This window comes from Anser brachyrhynchus (assembly GCF_964034855.1).
Source record: "Anser brachyrhynchus genome assembly, chromosome: 7".
NCBI classification, from domain to species: Eukaryota; Metazoa; Chordata; class Aves; order Anseriformes; family Anatidae; genus Anser; species Anser brachyrhynchus.
In genome coordinates this window covers 30,191,716-30,205,300 of record NC_137701.1, presented here as the reverse complement: position 1 = coordinate 30,205,300, position 13,585 = coordinate 30,191,716, and the positions used below count along the sequence as shown (strand labels likewise).

At 39.9% G+C, this 13,585-nt stretch overlaps 1 protein-coding gene across 1 annotated transcript in view; it reads left to right on the top strand.

Moving 5' to 3' along the window:
- LOC308198431 (uncharacterized protein) overlaps positions 1-13,585 on the top strand; it is a 115,619-nt gene that overhangs the window by 63,684 nt on the left and 38,350 nt on the right. Inside the window, exons 6-10 of the mRNA XM_080600813.1 lie at positions 10,412-10,552; positions 10,787-10,912; positions 11,131-12,110; positions 12,575-12,931; positions 13,116-13,211. The gene's annotated coding sequence lies outside the window, so the exon portion shown is untranslated. The remainder of the gene's footprint in view (positions 1-10,411; positions 10,553-10,786; positions 10,913-11,130; positions 12,111-12,574; positions 12,932-13,115; positions 13,212-13,585) is intronic.

Below are 13,585 nucleotides of genomic sequence, written 5' to 3'. Positions count from 1 at the left end.
TATTTTAGCTAGTTTTCCTGAAAGAGTCCAATATTATCCATCCTATCTAAGGCTCTTCAAACTTTTCCAAGAATATCAGTAGAGATAAAGAAACAACTCTATAATGTGATTCCTCCTCTGCTTCAGAATATATTCCCTCTGGAATTGTTTCTTGCTCCTTTGTTTGTGGTGGGAACCTTGACGGCCAGCAAAGGAGTTATGCTGAATGTTCAGGGAACTATGATGAACACCAATCTAATTGTTAAAAGTTGGTGACTTCGGATGACAAAAAATTCTAAATTCTAGGAAAGTCCAAAGCCTTTCATTCTACAAACCTTGCTGAAATATCCAAGAAAATTTGATTCCACAAAGTAATAAACTAGATTTTTAATTTTTATTTATTTATTAATTAATTTATTAGGCAGGAACCTTCTTTCTGAGACTCTGAAATGAAGATACTTGCTTTCAGGGAAAATTTATGTGTCTCGTATGTTCTTTCTTGTGCTTTTGTCAATACTAGTTGACTTGGTTTGCAGCTGAAAAAGTTGTGCCTTTTATTTTTTTCACCAGTAGTAAAGGATTTTTCCATATAAATTATGACTGAAATAATTTCTAGTGTTAAAGATGGCAAAGAGATTTTTAAATTTTTCTAAGGGAGAGGAAAACATGAAACAGTTTTCCCAAACCTGTAAACTAAGGGATTTATATTTGTCAAAGTTCTCTTCGGGTAACAGTGGTCACTCTCACAATTTTCTGCCATTTTTTAAAAGATTCAAGGAGATATATTGGCCATTTGTTACATTACGTAAAATGCAAAAAATATTCCAAATTTCAAAAAAAATATATTTCTGAAAAGGAAATTCAAAAATTCAGTTAAGTAAACACATTTCTACATGGATAGAATTTTTCTATATCATTTGAAAAGCATTTTGTGGTGAAAAGACATATGTTCCATCGTTTCAACTTGTTTGAGATGGTAACAGAGAGAGAAAGGAAAAGAGCGGGGAATTCCTAGAAGTCAATGGACTCCAGTGATTATCTGCAAAGCTCTGTGGGGTACTGAGACAACTGGTTCCCAATAACAGTCACAGATGCAGGTCTTTCAGCTCCAAGAGAAAGTTTGGGAAGTCTCAGACCTGCTGTAAAGTATGACACTGTAAATATCTGCCTGAATATATCAGTTGCTCTTTATATTCAGGTCTGTAGAAAGTCCCTGAAGAGAGATTAGAAGCATGGATGATTTTGAGACTTAGAGTAATATCAAAGAATATCAAAGCATCTCTGAGAGCTCTGTGCAGGAGAGCAGAATTGCTGTGTGAGGCCATTCCTATCTCTAGGAGAGTGATTGGTCAAATCTCTGTAGAGAAGGGGAGAACAGGCTCCATTTCAATTATACCCATAAGAGACAGTTTAGCTTCTTTACAAAGAGACGACTTTAAAAGATTTCATCAGGGAATCAGTTAGCTCAGAAAATGCTGTATTACACTTGAGGACAATTAACATGTAAGGAGAAGAGTTTGGAGTTTATGCTTAGTTTATGCCTCTTGATCTGGGGGGTATCTTCTGTACACTCTCTGCCAGTTCCCATTAGTTTTGATTACACTGAGCTTAAAGCATTAATGCTAGCAAAAGGTATTAATCTGAAGAGCAGAAAAACCAATGGAGACTCTGAAGCATGCTCTCATTCTTCATCTGTTGCCTAACAAATGCATTGTGTGTGTTCATCACAGAAATAATGGAGGAACACTCAAGCTATGTTAAGAAATTTAAGTGAATATAAAACTTTTTTTAGTTGAAGTGAGTACTCTTGCAAAGCATATGTGGGACTTCAGCATGATTGCTGTAAAAGAGTGAAAAACCACACTGAGGCCACTGCAAGTTACTCCTGAGCTCTCAGGGGCTCTGCACCACCAGTGTCTGTCCTCCTTCCCTTCCCAAAATTAGCTAACGTGCCTTCCTGATAAACAAACTAACACTAAAGTGTAGTAAAAAGGGATGGAAATGCTATGAAGTTCTCATGAAACATCTCCCATTGGTTAAAGTAAAAGGTACACGTGCAGTTTTTAATGTGCTGCTGAAAGCTTTTCGTAATCTTTTTAGACTCCATACCTGAAAAGCTCTGTATGCATTGCCCATGGTCTGGGTTTAGCTGGAGTATTATGGTAGTTGGAACTGTTGCTATTTCTTCCTCACAACTGAAGGGACGAGTCCTTTGCACTGTCTCTTTCATATCCAGAGAGCGACAGACATTATCAACAGTCCTGGTTCTTACTTTTTCTTGAGATGCCTTTGCCATGCTGCCTTTTCTTCAGTCAGCTTCAGCACAGATTTCTCCAGGGCCCAAGCACCCACTTCTTGGTGGAACAGGAATGGCTGATAAAAAGGGAAATTATTGAGATTACTGGAAATAAAACTGTTTGGGAATATGAGATTTTAAAGGTAAAAGGTCAAATGAGAAAAAAAATAAAAATGTTCTTTAATGATCTTATTTTTCCACAAATGAAACCCTCAAAAATTTTTGCTTTTGGTAGTCACAAAGAACAAAATCTTGTAGTTTTAGTACGTGGAAAATTCAAGACATTTTTAAAAGAAAAATATTTTTAAAGGAAGTCAACATTTTTTCATAAAGGGTAAATATTTAACTGAACACAAAATCTTGCCTGATTTTAGTTTTGCTGTTTCTATTCTGCCCATAAGATTGGGGCAGATGATGACAATTTTAAATTTTTTATTTTTTATTTATTTATTTTTTTTGTACAGCCTGGCTGGAAAATTAAGACCTGTTTTGGGGAGAGATTTGAAAATGACTGTATATACCTGTTGATATGTACTGTCTTATGTCAGTATAATCATTTATGTAATATTCTATTATATAAAAGCTTTAATGGTGCTACTCCTGGGAAAGTATAAACATGTCCTATAGGAATCATTTGGAACTGTCTCCTTTCCTTACTCTGTTTCCTTTTGGGAAAAAGAAGATGATCAATTGACAACAGAGTGAAGGAGGGAATTTGCAGCTGCAGTTAATGACAGTTGACTAATTATTACTCTTGGAAATGGCACAGAACAGATATACTTAGATGCGTATTCTGACGTGTTTGTCTAACAGATTCCTTCTTCCTGAGATTCATGTTCTTTTTTCCTTTTTCTTTTTTTTTTCCCTTTATTTTGAAGGAGCTAATTAACAGAAAAGTCCCTAAAATGACTTCTTGGTTGCTTCATTAATAGTTTTTGGATTAAGATCACTAGTATCTAGACCCTGGACAGCCAATGGGATAGGAACTGAGCTATATTGCTTAATCCCTTCTCCGCTATAAATATAAGTAACAGAATAGAACAAGAGTTTTTGGAACTGGTACTTTTAAAAAGTTCATTTGTATATTTATTCACTGCTCATAAATTCAGATGTAGCTTTTGAACCAAATGTATCCTTTTGAGAAACAGGAGGGAACTGAAGAGTTCAGTGGTGGGAATTATAAGTGTTTCTCCCTTAAAATCTAATCTGATGGGCAATTGCTGTATCTGAACTGACTCAAGGCAGTGACTCAGAATTGAATTTTGCTTCTCTGGAGAATAAAGGAGTGTGGTTGAGCTGGCTTATGAGAAGAGGAAATACCAAAAATAGGAAAAAGCAATGTAGGAAAACACTAGAAATGCAGGTTTACAACTTGTCTTGTCACTGGAGGGCATGCGTGGGGTGGTATTTTGCTCATTCCGGACCTCCAGGAGACACAGCTGCCCTTGCCTGCTGCTTCCTTAGAGCTACGGCATGGCCGAGAAAATTTTGGGACTAGTACTGTTTTGTTGTGGTGAACACTTTTTGCAGTGGGTTACATCAAGCACTGACTGTATGATGTGTTGGTTTCATGAAATGAGTTGATCTATATCCAATTCTCAGAGAAGGTGCCTCCTCCTCATCTCTGACACTCCTTTCATGTCTCTTTTGCCATTGCACTGACCATCTTCCGAGTTTAGAGATAGATGGGCAGGTGTGAAGGAACTAGACCTCCGATTCCCAGAGGATGGAGTTCTCCATACGGGTTACAGCACTTCTGTGCCCAGTCCCAGAACAGCTGAGGGTACTAAACATGAGAAACGGCACAGCTGTTTCTAGAAGCTCAGAAAAACATTATTTTAGACTAATGTAGTCCAGTGAAATCCCTAACAATATTACCAAATAAAGATGATACATAAACCTATATGCCTCTGAAAAGAGAAGAAACAGTGTACTGTTTATGCAAATTATTTATTTTCTAGGGAAGCATTTTTGGGATGGAAACTTCAAAGACAGAAGGAAAGCAGGTTCTTTCTGAACTCACTTTTTTCCTCCCTGCAGACTGTGCCCTGGTGCTAATTATATTGCTAATAGGAAATGTCACAGGCCAATTGAGTGTCCAATCTATCAGAATGCACATCAGAAAGGTTATAACACCTCAGGTGAGACCATTCAGAGGATGCACGTGGAAAATAGACAAGTTTGAATGGGATGTTGAGGGGAAAGGGTTAGCGGGGTGGTGGCAATGAAGAGGAAGTGCGTCAGTCAGCTGAACACAGCATGACATCCTAAGCAGCCTATTGATCTCCTATTCAGAATTCATGCAGGGCAACTCCTTGTCATAAAACATTCAGCAGCCAAAATCAATAAGAGATGTGGAGCACTGAATCTTGCTGCTTCAAAGTCATACTCAAAAACAACAACAAAAATCACTGCTACTCAAATGTCACCAGGGCACCTGCTTGGTTCAGATCCAACTCAGCAATATCAATAACAAAAGTTTGCTTATTGTTTTTTTCCAAGGGGAAGTCCGGTTGGAAAGTGACAGGAACTGGATTTAAGCATTTGACAAAGAACCTATATTCTGTCCCTCTTTGTTTACTAAGGATGTTCAGGAAGAAAGATAAACCTAGATAACATGAAACATTTGCTGGGGTACAGCTTATCTTCTGCTATGAATTTGCCAACATTCAGCAGTTTCCTGGCTAAGATCACATGTGCCAGCTGCATGGCAAAATGCAACAGGACTAAGAAACCCACCACAAAAATCTTAGGTGATATTTTCTTTAAAGACATACCCTCCCTATTAACATATATGCCAAATTGCTCCTCAATTATTTCTTTGTTAATAAAGTTCAAGTCTAACTTGTAACTTAGGTCTGGCACTAGACCGCAATGTAAATCTATGTCCAAGTCAGTGGAGTTTGGCAGTGGATCTTGTTCTCCAACTGCGCTTGTCCTGTCCATCCAGAGGGAGGAATGACAAGTAGGTACATACGTATAGCCTCAGCCTTCTCCATGGGAACATCTGGAGCAAGGGTTTCACATGAATTCTAAGATGTTACAGATCTGCTATACTCTCCTCCCTGCCTTTATACCACATCATCCTCGAAATCTAGAAGACAGTATTGGACAAACTTTCTCTTGGCCATCCAGTCTTGTGGGTTGACCTCAGACATGAGTGGTTTGACATGAACCATTCTTGGGAAATGCTTCTCTGATAGGTTGGACAGGCAACCTCTGTGAGCAATTTTCCCCAGCTTCCCAGTGCTTCTCTATCCTTACACTGAGGAGAACTTTCCTAACATGCAGTCTAAACCTCCCTTGTTGCCCTTTAAGCTCAATATTTCCTGTCATCTCTCAAGTGGCTTATGGAGAACAGATTGCTCGCTGAAGTTATCTTTTACATATTTGAATGTTGTTGTCACGTATCTCATTACTCTCTAGATTAAACAGTGCTACTTCTTTCAATCTCTCCTCTGAGGTCATATTTCCCATATGTTGGTGCTTTAATAAAGGTCACTGGCATCTGACATAATCCTGTGGCATAAAAGATAATTCTGCTCCTGCATGGCTCTGTGCCCAATGGTTACCATCACTTCACTCAGTGTGAAGAGGAGGGTTGCTTTTAAAAGTCAATACAAAACATCGGTGTTTGTTCCATTTCTAATCATTTCCAGATCAACTGATGCTGCTATAGATTAATGCCTTAGAAATGCACAAATCAGACAGCTGGATAAAAGCAACAACCAGGGATTCAAGTGGGAATATGCAGCACTAACTGACAAGCTCAGAAAGCATCTGTTGTCACAACACCATCCGTCTGTGGCAGATAAAGTAACACAGAAAACCTGGAAACAAAAGCAATAAACACAGGCATCAATGAAAAATTTGCCTTTGACTTCAATAAGATACGAATGGGATGTTGGTTGTACTGTAGGAGATGTGTCTTGGGATGGTACCACAAGGTAGCTTGTTCTATAGCTATGTCTATACTGCACAGTGCCTGAGATGGCTATAAACAAAGAACACAAATTGAAAAGCCATTGAGGAGCAAATCAGCTTGCTTATGAAAAGCTCTGTATGATTATGAACAGCCTGTTTCTGACATCAAAACTAACCTGTTCAGAGCTCTGGTGGCTCATTTATTACTTACATGTTGATTTTAGAATGTGTGTTTATTAGGATAAAGGGTTACTACTGACTGGACAAGCAACGAACCAAACTTCTATAATGCCTTACTAGTTAGGTTTGGAGCTTGAGTAAATATTAAATATTTTTACAATTCATTAAGCTGTTGATTCCCATCTTTATTGATAGGAAACACAGAAACATAGATGAGGTTTATGTTCTGTATTCTTTTCTGCTTTTCCTCCCCAGCCCCTCCTCCCCACTTTTTTTTTTCTTTTTTTTTTTTTTTTCTCTTTTTCTTTTCAGGAATGCTGTCTGTATCTGGTTGTTTCTGAAGGAAAGTTTCTGAAGGGTGTTCTTGTAGCTGACATTCTAATTTATGCTTCTGAAGAAGGCAGGCGGGAATTAAGTGACGTGATGGAAAGTTTGTTAAGTGTAATCAACGATGAAGATAAATGCTGTTAGTGATTTCTGCATATTTATCTGGCTTTGCTTCGAGCTTCTACAGCACCTGAGACCAAACCAAAAGTTATGGATTTGGAAGCAAAAGTTTTGTCTCTCTCTGACTATATATATTTTAGGTACTTAATCAATAAACTGATTGAGTTTAACTTGACTGATCACCTGGACACACAGTAGTTAAAATGGGTATTTCTATTCTGCACTGCACAACATTAAGTGATGTTGTGCATAACCCACCTGACTTACACCTGTACTCCAGAATACAGTGACTTTCCTATAGGTCCTGAGGTACCTCTGGCAGCCCTATGTGGATGTCGTGGATGGCTCTAGAGACCTATGCTTGAACAACTGAAACTTGCCTCTATGGGATTCAGCTCCAGATTAAGACCATTAGATAAACGTCTTCAGGGACAGGTTTTTGCATATGAGACAGGGTGGAGGTCAGTTCAGTTCCTTAAGCCAGAAACTTAAGTCTCTTTTGGGTGATGGTAGGATGCCTGAGATTTCTGTATGGGGTAGGCAGCTGTGGCACAACATCTGTGGGAGACCTGTGCCTGCCTTGATGCTATGAAGCAATGAGGTTTTAGCACACAAAAATAATTGAATGTATATGTCTTGAAAGTTTGGTAAAGATGATTTTTTTTTTCTGTCTAGCAGAAAAAGGGTGGAAATTGAAGACCCTTAAGCCCAGAAAATCAGTGCTTGATTCTGGTGACTGGAGAAATCTTAATTTACAGGATTTTATATATATATATATATATATAAAGTACAAACTTCTACATGTATCCTGTATCTTTGGCTCTCTTCCATCAAATTCCACCTTCACCCTGTTCTTACATCTATTTATTGTGTTTCAAACTACTTATCTTCCCTACTAGTTCTCTAAACCATCCATTAAAATTCTGCTTTATAAATCTTAAGTTTAGAGATTAAGTTTTAAGCTTAGAACTGTGCAGGGGCGGTGACGCCCAGCTGCATCGTTAGGAGAAAGCGAGGGCGAAGCCCTGGAGGCAGACAGGGGAGGGTGGGGTGGTGGCCGCGGAGGGGTGGGCGTGTGGCAGCCCCGTGGTTGGATCTTTGTTGGCAAAGAGTAAGTTGTGACTGCCTAAAATGTCTCTGACTGGATGTCAGGGGGCAGGGTTCACCCTTAATGTTCAGACAAGAAATAAGTTGCTTTCCTGTCATGAAACTAAACTACTGAAGGTTACACTGCATTCTTCAGTGCTGGGAAGGCTTTTTATTGCAACTGAATATCTTTTTGAGATTTTCACCATCATATGCAAATGAAACTAAGAAAGCTGTATGTGCAAATGTGTATGTCTATGAAAATGTGCATGTGTATGTCTAGTCAGTGGGTGAGTTCAATCTCATTGAATTAACATTTAGAGAAGCCAGGTCTTATCAATGACGTGAAAGAGACGCATCATTGTCAAACTGCCTATATGTGTGAAAGATGTGGTTTTCCTATGGCTGGCCCTTTGGGCTTTCTTCTGCCCCCTATTTATTTTTGTGGGAATGGCCTTGGTGCTTACAATGCTACCTGCAAGCTCTGGAAATCAAAGAGTGGTGGTCTTTGCTCCTTATGTATTCCTGACCCTAAAATTGTCATCCTCCTGCACACCTGATAATTCCTGTGCAAATTCTGTCCACTCTGAATGATCTCCAGACCTTCACTAAGCACTATTTCTGTCTCCTGACACAACAGTCTTTGTCTGGGGCCTGCTGTCTGCGAAGGGAATTTTTTGTCTTGGACACCTGCATAAATGGTGAAACACCGTTCACCACTGTATATTGTGAAAACATTTTGTCATCATGTGAGAAATAATGAGAGCCTTTGTTTTAAGATAAAAGGTCCTGTTCTGCTACCATAGAAGTTGTTAGAGTCTTTTACTCTGTGCACTAGATTTATCAGTTGTTAAACAATGCATCCCTTTTGTTCTTCCATCAGTCCCCAAAGGACATGCAGTGACTGAGAAAAGACTGCTACTATCACAAACTTTTCTGCTCTCCCTAATAGTCTTACAGGAAGCACTGCAGTTATTTGTGGAAAGTGTTGACTCTTTTACAGAATAGAGGCTCATTAAATCAAAATAACATTTTCAATTGCTTTGTTGTTATCATTGCTATTGTTGCAAGCAGCTGTTAGATGCAGGGGAAAAAAAGGGGGGAAGTAAAACCAATAAAGAATTAGAGACCCCAACATATTCTGAGCTCAAGATAAAGCGTAGCACATCTCTTTTATTGCCTTTAAGTAGTTGGTAGTCTTCCACTGAGTTCATAAGCATCCTAAAGGGGTGGTAGTGCCACTGAGAAGGACAAGGGAGGCAGGATTTATAGAGGGGATGATAAACTGGAGCTGACAGGCACAAAGAAGAGAAATGCTATATTGAGGTAATGTTAACAAAAGTCTTGTGTATTGCAAGCAGGAAGAAGGAATTTATTCCACTGCCATCTCTAACTTAACTGGAGACAGTTTGGGAGGAAAAGTGTTTTTTAAAAGAAGAAGGGTCAAATTGTAACAAGTGGGAGGGAAATCAAGGAAAACAGTAAAAAGGGCTGGCTGTAAAATGAGTCATGTAGAAAGAAGAGTGGCTAGTGCCCAGAAGAGATGGAGCTTGAAGGGTGACGAAATACAAAGCACAGCAGGGAGCTCTTCTGTGTTTGCTGGGAACACTGCAAGAAATCATGAAAGTGGGAGAATTGCTCAGTAGTATGGAAAACTATTTGGGGAAAGAGGCAGCATGAGCAGGAAACTGGAGCTTGTTCACAGTGTGATTTCATGATTTTAGGACACGTGTCAGGGAGAGAATATAGTAACTCAGGAAATCCCTTTAGCTCTCTGATTTCCTTAAATAGTAAAAATCTGTGTTTCTCTCTATCATTCCTGGCATTTGTAATGTTAAAAGTCATCTCTCTACAAATCACCTCAGAGCCTCAAGCAAAAAAATTTAAAATAAATTAAAAAAAAAAAACACACAAAGGAAATGAAGAAAAAAGTTAAATAGGAATTTCCCAGAAGATTTGCATTTTGGGTGCCCACCTGTTATGTCCTAGGGAGGGTTTCTCCAAGAGAGTTCTGAGAAAGCTGCAAAAAAACTCAAAATGGACACCAAATGTTTTGTCAACTGGCTTTTGAAACTCTTGGTCAAAGGAATTTGCTTTCTAGAACAAACAGCATACTGATTTCATCCTTTGTTCCTGGCCAGGAACGAAGTGGGTCACACTATGGGAAGATAGAAGTCAGGAGTAAAAAAGGATATGCATAGCAGACACAAGGTCAAAAGTTGTCCTCATTAGAAATATATTTGCCTTTCCAAGGGAGCTCTGAAAGGGTAAGATCTGTGTAGACATTATAGAGTATGGGCATATAGATATATAAGGAGCATGGCAGATAAGCAGCCTGCAGGAGAAATCAGGAGGGTAGAGACCCACTTCTGTGGTCTCCTTCTGGTCTTTCTTATTGCATCTTACCATTTTTTTCTTCTTCTTCTTCTTTTTTTTTTTTTCTTTTTCATTTTTCTTTCTTTTCATTGCTCACTTTCTTCTGGTTTTATACCTTGGCAGCTCACTGGCAATGGTGGACTGAAGGATGCACTGGGAGAAGAGAAGCTTCAAGAGGATAATCCAGTTAACAAGAAAAGCGTAGAGAAGTTGACGTGAACATGACTGACAGTTATTTCCCTGGAACTCTTCTTGAAATTGAAAGTAAGTATTACTGCTAGACCTGCATGAAATTTTCGTGTGTCCATTCTATGAGGAAAAGTGGGATTCCTGGTATTTTTATTTTCATCTAAAATTGGGGAAAAAAATAAATGCTTTAAAACCACCTCACAGAGAGAGAAGGCTGTTATTAGATGAACAGTGGCTGTATTTTGCCAGGTTTGATCTATCCACATTTTAGTAGCCTTCAAGTTACTGTGTGAGCTTTTCTCTCTACAGATGCAACTGAGGGGCACTGCTGCCAGCTGTTACCTTGCTTGCCCTCCACACAGGACCTTGAGCAAGATTGTTGGTGTGGGGTTTCCTTTTGGCGGGGTTTGCCACCTGCAGTCAGGATGTTGCCAAGTAAGTACATTGCCTGTGATCCTTGGGGGCGAGGCAGCAGTCAGGATGTTGTGACACCTGTCAAATGCGTTTTCACTTCTGGGAGGACTAAAAAGCAAAATCTCTCATATCAATTTTCAGTTGTATTGGGGATTTCTCAGGTTTCAAGGTCATGAAAAGAGTGATGTTTATCCCCTTCAAGGTTTTAGGATTGTTTTGACTGCTTTTGCACTTTGCAGGGATCTGACGCCCTCTTCTTCCTTATCTTTCAAGAGATTAATTGGGGTTATTCGTGCAGCCTGTTGAAACTGTCAGGAACATGACATGCTGAAATGTAGGACCAGACATGAACTTGGGTCATCAAGTCCAGTGCTGGGTAAGCAGGCATCATATTATTAAACACTGAAATGGAACGTACCAAAAAATAGGGAGAAACTAGGAGATGTAAGGAGATTCCCAGGCTTCCATTGGAGAACTTTTTTTTTTTTTTGTACAAGAATATAGTTACATTCTTACTAATCTTGTAATGACTCATTGATATTATCTGTTAAAAAAAAATATGAAAAAAAAATCGTGATCCAGCATCATCACAGGTATGCTATGGTAATATCAAGGAAAATTTACCTCACAGCCTTCTCTTCTCCAGCCATTTCTTTGATTGTTCAAATCCTCTGCTGTTTCTCTGAAAAAGAGCATCTGTCCTTGATTTTCTGTGGATTTTCTGTGTATTTTCTGAGTTGTGGTTATCCTAAAGATTTATTTTCAGAGTGAAATGCTCTTAGAAGGTTTCAGGTTGTTTAATGTGTGAATTCATGAATGCAAATAGGGTGCAGGTCTCCTTGTACAGCAATATTATCTCTGCGTGTCAGCTAAGGACCAGCACTATGTTCATCCCAGAGCCCTGCCTGGAAGCCACTGCTGATGTGTAATTCCTGCCTCGATGTTCTTACTGCCCTGTCACATGGTAGGAGAAACTGTAAAGAAATGCTGATAAAAAGCCAAGGTCCCAGCATATTGAGCACACAAGCAGTTTTGTCCTGTATTGACAGTGTTGTAGAAATTTACAGGTAGTTTACTGCAGAAGGATGAGGCTCTGATGGAGCCAGAGAGAAAAGTGCCCAGATGGATCAACCTTTTTGAGAGCGGGGTTAAGCTGAAACCTCTTCAGAAGAAGATGAAGCCATATTTGAAATCCCACTTGAATTCTCCTTTGACAGCTGTGAGTCAAGCACTTGTGACCCAATTGGGGGTGGGGGGGTGGGGTGGGGGGTGGAAGTTTTATTTTTGGTGCTTGGGACATTTTGGACCAGTGTGAAGTGTCTGTGTGAGGGTGTCTGTGCTGCCCCAGCACAGGGGCGGGTGACAGACCTTGCTCTGCAATGTGTGGCTTCATCTGGAGACACCTCAGATGAAACGATTTTGTGAGAGACCTCCTGAAGTTGAATCCAGGCAGATGTTTTCTGTGCAGCAGAAAGATCCCTGCAGTGCTTTGTCAGTGCTCAGCTAATGAGGGAGAGAGAATGTGTTTTATCTTTGTTACCACGGGAAGTTAACCACAATCCAACCGGTGATTTGTAGATAATGAGTCCTGTCACACTTACAATTTGTGCCTCACATGAAAGTCATCAACATACCTACTGCTGATCAGAAATCCAGGTATCTATCTCCATGTTTTATTCACAGGCTAATGATCTGCCAGGGCAAAGGCTGGATTTGAAACTGATTGCTATCAACATTTACATCTGGGAATGCATCTGAATGTCAAGGAGCGTTTAGGAAATTGGTTATCAGAGGATTGCAGCAGAGGTACCTTGGTAGGCTGAAGTGGGAAGGAACTTCAGAGGTTCAGCGGTCACTGGGGAAGGGCTGGAAGAAGGGCACCAGAAAAGAGAAAGTATCTTGGTGGGACTTGTGATGAGTAAAAAAGGTCTGTTGTGGCTTCCACTTCTCCACAGCAGGAGAGAACACAGCTTTAGAGACCCTCTCTTCAAAAGATGGGATGAAGTATCCGTAGCCTTGCAAGCAGGACGGCAGGATTTGGTAACCACGCAAGGGAGGCATTCCTACATACCGGGCATGCTGGCTCCAGCCTCCCGTCATGGTTTCCCCAGGCCTAGGGGAAAGGAGGGACAGCACCCTGTGGTCCTGTTATCCCCTAGGGCATGGCAGCTGCATTCAGTCATGTGTTGACTGGGGTACATCTCCCTTTGCTTGCGCAAATCAGGCAAACAAAGGGAAATGTACCCTGGTCAACACATGACTGAATGCAGCTGCCATGTCCTAGGAGGTAACAAGACCACAGGGTGCTGATGGAAGAAAGGTAGGCAGGAGGCAGCTGTTAATGCAGGGCTTGTGTGTGTGCATTTATTTACTTTCTATTATCTGCAGTTACTCTTTGGAGAACAGCGTTTGGAGAATAGCCTGGAGAATGCACTCTGCAGAGAAGCTGGTGCTTGAAATCCCAAGAATTATCTCACATTTATGTATTTAGGGCCTTATAGCACCTATCAAAGTCATGGAAAATTTTGACATTTCAATCGAAGCAGAAACACGTTTTGCTTTATTTTATTTATTTATTTTTCTGTGTGCGAAAAGAGGACGGGTTTTGAATTTATCAGCAGAGCTATACTAACAGTTGCTTTACTTTTGTACCTGAGGGAAAAAAAGACAAAGCAAAGCAGGACATGAGATGTG